Source organism: Lontra canadensis, unplaced genomic scaffold (assembly GCF_010015895.1).
Source record: "Lontra canadensis isolate GAN:19392208 unplaced genomic scaffold, GSC_riverotter_1.0 scaffold29, whole genome shotgun sequence".
NCBI lineage: Eukaryota > Metazoa > Chordata > Mammalia > Carnivora > Mustelidae > Lontra > Lontra canadensis.
The window spans coordinates 561,322-569,901 of record NW_022631023.1 but is presented as its reverse complement, the minus strand read 5'-3'; positions in this window follow the sequence as shown (position 1 = coordinate 569,901).

Below are 8,580 nucleotides of genomic sequence, written 5' to 3'. Positions count from 1 at the left end.
GACGCAATGCACGGTGCACTTTAAAATCGTTAAAATTACAAATTTTATTGCAAGGGTGAAGTGGGCCACAGGGAGGGAGAGAGGGAGGCGGGCCTCAGCAGTCTGTCTCCACAGTCCTGGGGTGAAGCCCGGGGGCGTCTGAGTCTTTCTGAGAGCACTCCCCTGCAGGGCATCAGGGGCGGTGTTAGTGCAGAAGTGTGTGACGTGCTGAGGCCCACAGGGGCCACCAGACGCTTGACAGCCAGTCAGGAGCCCGGGGCTGCCCAGGGTGACCGGCTAGCAGCCGGGCTGAGACCTGCCCGCGGGCACGCTTGCCTGGCACTCTGCTTTCGTGGTGCCCTTTACTCTGGGTCCTAATGAGGACGCGGTTCCCACCCTGTTCTGGGCCTCGGAGACAGCGTTGGCCGAGCCTGGCCTCCCCACTACTCTGCAAAGACCCAAAGTTGCAACACAGCCCGTCGGGGCCTGTGGGAGGGATCGAGACCCCCACTGGCCTGTTGCGTTTGGCTTGCTGCCTTTTCTTTAAGTTCACAGCCTCCTCCTTTCCGCCTCCTGATTCTCAGTGTTCAGTAGCTAATAGCAATCCCTCCCTTCCTATTTATAACCACCTAATAATGCCCAGCGTCTCTCTGTGGCCCACTAACCCGCCCACTAACCCGACCGCTGACAGTCAGGGCAGTGTTTCTCCTGGGCCTGGCAGAGGCGGGCCTCCTGTGGCTGGCACAGAGACCGAGGGGCAGCCGCTCCCCGCCTGGAAAAACCAATTTTCTCTTCCACTTCCCGTGAGTGAGTGTGTATGCGCCCAGGCATGGGTGGGTGTGGGCTGCGGGCCGGCACAGAGCACACCATTATTGGGACTCCCTCCTTGCTCCCTGCACACAGACGTTTCTGAAGGCAGTTTGGTTTTTTGTGGAAAGTTCATTTTTTAATTTTTCCCTCTTGTTTCTCTGGTAACATCAAAAACAAACACACACACAGCTGCGTCAAGCTGGCTCCCAGCTCCATTTTTCCAGCAGACACCCACGGCGGGAACGTCAGCAAGACTTGGCTTCCAGAACCTCAAACGGACTCTCGCTTAACCCCCTGCTGCCCACCTCGCTCTGTTCTCAACCTGCCACAGAGCCCGCTGCTAACGCCCGTCTGCGGGGCACCAAGGAGAAAGGGCCGCGGCTTCCTTGCCCGCTGTAGGACAAGCTTCTTCTCGGACCTGCGTGGGGGGGAACATCTCTGCTCTGGCGTCCCAACCCTGCTCACGATTTAAACTAAGAATGACAACAACACTGCCTTCTTCCTCGTCTAACCACCAGAGCTTCTGATGTCTGAAAGGCTCTCTGTGCCTTGAAGCCTGGGATTCCTTGTCTCAAGAAATCACACAATTTGGTGACTAGAAAAATATTGTTCCTTTATTCCCAGTGTTTCATTGTAAAATGAAGTAACCAAGGAGCTAATGGAAAGCCGCACAACAAATTAGTGGGCAAAGGCAGAAGGAGGAACCCTCACTCCTCTGCCACAGGCCACCTTTTGCACCACTTGGCTGGTCCCCACTGGCAGCGAGCTGCTGTACAGAGGGAGGGGAAGCCCTCCCCTCCGGCTTCCGAGAATTAGCTGCCTCACCAAGGCTGGTTTTGCTGACTTGTTCTATTTTTGTCCAAAATAAGGAATTCCGAATCTCTGTCCAGTCTTGAAACTCAAATATGTAGTCTTGACAACACAGAAACTTTGCTAACATATATGAGCCTCTTAGTGAAATTCCCCCTTTTACTCATTGATTCGCCAAGGGTTTATTCAACACCTACTATGAGCAGAGCACCGTGCGGTGGCAATGGAGCGTGGAAAAGACCAGGTCTTTGCCCTCAAGGGCTGGAGCAGGTCCTGGCCTCCCAAGTCTGCAGACACGGCCGTGGACAGGTGGCATGAGCTGTGCAGGCCGCGAGTGCTAACAGAGGTTCACGTGGAAATTTGCACCGCTTCTGCAAGATTTCACAGGGAAAGAGAATCTGTTGCTTTGGCTTCTTGGCAAAATAATTTAGTTCTTACATTACCTTGGGGCACCTGGGTGGCTCAGTCGGATGGGTATCTGCCCCTTCAGCTCGGGTCGTGTCCCAGGGTCCCCTGCTCATCGGGGAGCCTGCTTCTCCCTCTCCCTCTGCCCACCACTTCCCCTGCTTGTGCTCACTCTCTCCGTCAAATAAATAAATAAAATCTTTTTTTTTAAATGCTTACGTTATCTTAGTCCTACCCAGAGGAAACAAAACAGTAAACCAATTATAAAAACTCCATGTTTTAAAATCCCTGGTGCAACCCTTGTTCCACGCCCCTCTCTAGGCCTGTCTGATCGGACACGAGCAACAGACTGTCAAGGTATCTTACTAAAAGTTTGCTAAAGGACACCCTACCGGCACCTACCATACATTCAGTGGCAGTGTAGACGGAGACGAGGGCCGTGTAACTCTACTGTACAGCTGACAGCGAAGTTTGGGGAAAGAATTTCAAGCAAAAGAGTAATTTGAAAATCACCATCTGAGGCTCCCAGTCAGGAACCCTATAAAATATCTGGGCTAGAAATTCCCCACCCCCCTCAAAAATGTGTTCAGGCTGGAAGCCAAGGGAGGGGCTGGGCTGGTGCCGGGAGCCTCGCAGCCCGTGGCCCGTTGTATGAACGGCAAGCCCGTCAGGACCAGCTGAGGCTCTCCTCCTCAGACGGGCCCAGGCCCAGGAGGAGCTAGGGGACCGAGATGCCACCCAGGCTCTCCTATCCGTCATATCAACCGCAAGGGTGGCCCAGGACTCTTCCTGGACTAGCCGCCTGGTTGCACGCAGTTTCTGCTCCCTTCTAGAACCCTCTGCAGCTTCTCCTGCTCTGGGTCTCCTCACGGGTCAATAGTAAATCCTCCTCCTTTCATCCGGCTGTGAAGAAATTCCAGCAGGGCCTACGTCAGTCTCCGCAACCTCCATCCCAGGTCCTGTTGCTTAGGTCCCAGTCCTAATCCACTTAAAAACTTCCTTTATAAACACCGAATAAAAAAATCATGGGCTCAATAAAAAATGTTACCATTAGAAGAATGTCCTTCAAGAGGCAGATGCCCTGACAGTTGAGGGACTTCCTGGGGAAACACCCGTGAAGGCTGGGGGGAGCCAGGGCGGAGAGGCTGACCGGGCAGGACGCAGGACTGGCTCAGACAGACGGTGCGCCCCTCACGCACCACCAGGCATTCACACCCCTAGCTGAGTCATGGGGGGAGCACCCCTGGTACAGTCCCCCCTTCAGTGCTTGGTGGGCCCAGGGAGGGAGGTCGGCCTGTCAATCACTTCTGCTTCCCAGACAGCACCCTGCAGGTGCTGCGTCAGCGTCAGCGTCAGTCTCCTCCAGAGTCAGCGGTGGGACCACCTAAGCCAGTCTCCATGGCTTCCCGGAGCGTGACTTGAACCCTCATCCTGGAGGAGTGGCTGACGTCGAACCTGAGACCACATTCTGCAGGTGTTCTCCCACAGTGGGGTGGGGGGCGCACCTCGGGCCCCCTGGGAACCACCTGGCTTCACGGGTGTCCTTCCCAGTCCCCAAAACCTTGAAGGCCATCCTACCTCCTGACGATCAGAGCGCTTGCCCCAGTAATCAGTAAGTCCCCTTCTCATCTGTCAGTCCCTGGACATGGGAGTCTATAGTCCTGTGTTGTCAGTGGTGACTTATGGTCCAGTGGGACCCTTCAGGGACCAGACCTTCAACCCTATAGAGCCCGGAGTTGCAGAAACAGGAAGCCCAGAACTCCCCGTGGGCCACTGGGAGTGATGGAAGGTGGGAGTCTTCAAGTCCTGGGCCCATGTGGCTTTCTGCTGGGGACGGAGCACCATATTGGTGGCTCCACCTACGGCAGCCCACCATTCTGCAGGGGGCACCTGCCTCGCGGCTTTGCCTCCTCACTGATGCCTCAGTTCTGCCTTTAAAAGAGGTTCCAGCCTTCGGTGAGGCGGGTGGCTCTGGTGCTACAGGTATGACTCGCAGGCCCCGCAGTCACAAGCCTGCTGCCACGCTCCTGCACTGTGACGCGGACCCCGTGGGACGCTGAGTTTGTGAGAGTCCGTGGCTGCGTGCCTGTGGGTCAGGCATTGCGCAGCCCCGCAGGCTGAGGCTCCGCGGACGGGGTCCCTCTCTTCTGGAATGTCTGTCCACCCAGCTCCTCCAGGAGAGACAGAGTCCAGGGTAGCTGACTTGCCACCAGCGACTCAGCTGGTGTCCTTGAGGAACGACGTGTCGGTCTCCGCGGCTGAGCGTCTGGACACGCCAAGCTGGATCTTTCTTCGGTGGAAGTCCGTACGCTTGGACCCCTCTCTGCCGCCACGGCCCCTCCCTTTAGATGTCCGTCATGCCGGTCCTGGGCACCTGGTCGTGCAGCCTGGCAAATGTCCCTGGCCGAGACATTCTGTCAGCTTGGTAGTTTAGGGCTCTTCTGTGGTGAATGTTTTTCGTGTTAACAAGTGGTAAAAAGCATCTTTGTGTGCACTCACAAATGCACACGCACATGCCTCTACCCCAGAATTCCTCTCCCCTGATCTTATAGTCTTTCCTTCTAGCTCCCTGACCAGACAGCCGGGCCAGGCATGTTGCCCACTCCTCCTTCCACACAGAGTGGGCAACCAGGTGCTCGAAGCACTGCCCTGTGGGCAGCTTTCCTCCTTCATGGTCTTTCTAGACACTCTTGACTGTGGGCAGAGTGCAACAGCCGTCTGTTGCCAGTGTGTTCTCATGGCAGGCTGACCCCATCTATAAACCGAGCTCAAGGTCTTCCTCATGTATCTGGTCAGACAGAGCCTTCCACATGGCCATAGGTATGAGCTGGGAAAGAGGCCACTGGTGTCACCATTCTGGTGACCAGGGAGTCCAAACTACCAGCTTGTACCTTCCTCACACACTCTTTTCCAACGTTTGAAACACTGCTGCTGGACCTATGTGGCTTCATGACATGGTGAATCCAGCGGACTCTACCCCAAAGTGGGGAGTTTCCGACATGTGGTCACTTGCTGTCCCTGGTTGATGCTCTGCCCATCCAGGCCCTATTTCTCCAAGAGCCTGGGATTCGCTGCTATGGAGGGCAGGGCTCGGTGCGGAGACCCTCTTCCTCCTCCCACCTGACCATCATGAGGCCACCGATGTAACTGCCCAGCACCGTTTTCCGAGCGATGTCCAGGCAGTCCAGATCTCCTTGGACTATATCATGACAGAAGAACCTGCGATGAAAATGTAAATATATATTTTAATCCATCCCACACAATCGCAGACGGAGTCTCATAGTCTTTCTAGTCCAAATAGAAGAGATTCACCAAATCGTACATCCATGTACCTGAGCTCTTGCTAATCTGCTCTCTCAGCAATACCGGATCCAGAGCAGCGGCTGTGTTTGACTTCCCACTCAGTTACTCCTGTAGCAGGTCATAGTCACTCTTCAGGACACATTCAAGTGCTGACTGGGTGAAGTTAGCACAGCCACGGTAGGATCTACATATTTTATGTTTTTAATGGCACTATTCTCTGTCATCCCTCTAGAACATGGTAAGGTTTCTGTTTTACTGTCTTGCCTGGAGGTAGGGAGCAATTTCATAGGTTTCCAATTGGGCCTTCCCATCGTTATCGCTTATAACCCACAGGTCAAGAACCCAGTGTGGAGTCCACCCCATTGCCAAGTGTATCGATCGCAGTCCCCTCCTCTGGGAGCAAGGACATGACCACAAGGTGGGTTGGTGGTCCCAGGGACCTATGGTGAGCTGGAGGTCAGTCACAACTCTATTATCTGAAAACCCTCCACTCACAGTTTAGGTCTTTGAGTAATAATGTAAGCTCAGACTCTGTGCCCAATTGTCCCCAAAATATCTGAGCCTTTTCTATTCCCAGTGTCCCAAGGAAATGGCTGTGAATGAACTTTCTTCCGACTCATTTAACTGCACGCACGCGCGCGCGCGCGTGTGTGTGTGAAGCTAAACTTGACTTCATACCAATGCCTACAACTCCAACCCCATACTCCAGCGTTCATTCTAGTCTCCCTTTATAATGTATCTAGAACTTCCACCCCCAAAGTGAGAAGAAATCTTGCTCCCGCCACCCACCATCATTTACTTGTTTGTTCAATCCTAATATCCACCTAAAGCAGTTTCAGAATTGCTAACCTGTGTCCTCCCCAGGAAATGGACCTGGACTATGTTCCATGGGATGACCCAGAGGACACCGCATCCACCAAGGCCATCCTAAATGAACTAATAAAGGGAACTTGCGTCACTCAAGTTCAGTGGTGGCTCCCTTCTGTGGGCCAGAGCAGAAAACATGGTCACAGAGCTGGACTTGTTCATGTCCAGGGAATGGTGAGGCCCAAAATAATAGAGGCCAGATGACAGCACTTAGCTACCAGGGTCAGGCTGCAACTATTTGAATGACGAGAGAGGTTGTCATTGCAGTCAAAGTGCTCTAGTCACAGGGAACTAAGGAGGTGGCCAGTAGCGCACAGTGTCCCTCGGAGAGGCATCGCGGACGGGAAGGTCAAGGAAGTTGCAGGTGAGCTTAGAGGAAGAGGAGTCTCGTCCATGTTGCTCATTGATGTGTCTCCAGGGCCCAACACGGGGCCCAGCCCGGAGCAGGTACTCAATTATTGACTTTTGAATGTACGATAAATAAATATAACACAGGCATCAATTAACGTTTATTCATAAATTTAAAAAAACAAGTGACTGGAAAATTCATAGGCTTGTTGGCTCTCTGTGTGTTGGGAGATGGGTGATGGTTTGGGATATAGTTTCAGACATCAAAAATACTGGATTAATTGCATGAATGTGCCAAAGATTGATCCAGTGACTTTACTGAATGATGCCGAAAAGTGTTAGTAAGGGTTCCTTCAGAGCTCTGACTTTCTCTTGGCCACTCACATGAGCTCTCAGTACCTCTAGAAGTCCCTGACAGTTTTGCATCTGCAACAGAAGGCTTGCTTGTTAATTGCCAACCTCTTTGAAAACAGAGTCTCCAACCATCTTTCAAAGGGGTCACTTACGGTTGTGTCTCCTTAGGTTGGCTTTGTCCCTCCTCTTTAAGATATTTGTTGTTGGTGGTGGGAAATTAACAGTTTTAGGACTAGATGAGTTTTCATTTAAATAAAACTGTAGTTTGGAGTGTAAGAGGGTGCCAGGGCTATACAGGCTGACGAGGCCTCAGAGTGTGCTCTGTCACCCAAATAAAAGTCAACTGCCCTACCTGACACATGCCTGAGACCCATCATCCTCCCTGGGAATCCCTCTTAGTACCCCCTGGGGACTAAGGCACTGATAACATGTGCATCTATTTTCTGGGTGGGGTGACACACTTCTCCATTGTCTCACGTCAGCAAGAGACCCTGGGGGCCTAATACCTAGGATAGCAAGCCTAGGGTTGTAGGCCGTGGGTCCAAGCTGAGTGTGGTAGTAAAGCCCCAAGGAGTCCAGGAAGCAGGAAGTCAAGTGCTTGGAGATAGGCCCCTGAAAGACAGAGGTGAGTGCAGTGGAGTAAGAGTCAGACTGTGGGGCTCTGTATGAGGCCCTGGAAACCTAACCATCTGGTATCACAGCTGCTGCAGCTACTCAAAGGAATACAAACGAAGTTAAGAGAGTCCTGAAATCAGAGTGAGATGTACTGGGCTGTGGCCACAGGTCAGCCATTTATGGAAGGAATGGAGAGGAATGGAAGTTACATTTAAAAAGAAACAAAGGCCTCAGCCGCAGCAACTTTTTCCTAGGAACATCGCTAAAGGCAAGGGAAGCAAAGGCAAAAATGAACTACTGGGACTTCATCAAGATCAAAAGCTTTTGCATAGCAAAGGAAACAGTTAACAAAACCAAAAGACAACTGACAGAATGGGAGAAGATATTTGCAAATGACATATCAGATAAAGGGCTGGTATCCAAAATCTATAAAGAACTTATCAAACTCAACACCCACAGAACAAATAATCCAATCAAGAAATGGGCAGAAGACATGGACAGACATTTCTGCAAAGAAGACATCCAGATGGCCAACAGACACATGAAAAGGGGCTCCACATCACTTGGCATCAGGGAAATATGAATCAAAACCACAAAGAGATACCACCTCACACCAGTCAGAATGGCTAAAATTAACCAGTCAGGAAAGGACAGATGCTGGCCAGAATGTGGAGAAAGGGGAACCCTCCTACACTGTTGGTGGGAATGCAAGCTGGTGCAACCACTCTGGAAAACAGCATGGGGGTTCCTCAAAAAGTTGAAAATAGAGCTACCTTATGACCCAGCAATTGCACTACTGGGTATTTACCCTAAAGATACAAACGTAGTGACCCAAAGGGGCACGGGCACCTGAATGTTTATAGCAGCAATGTCCACAATAGCTAAACTATGGAAAGAACCTAGATGTCCATCAACAGATGAATGGATAAAGAAGATGTGGTGTATATATACAATGGAATACTATGCAGCCATCAAAAGAAATGAAATCCAGGGGTGCCTGGGTGGCTCAGTTGGTTAAGCCTCTGCCTTCAGCTCAGGTCATGATCTCGGGGTCCTGGGATTGAGCCCCACATCGGGCTCTCTGCTCAG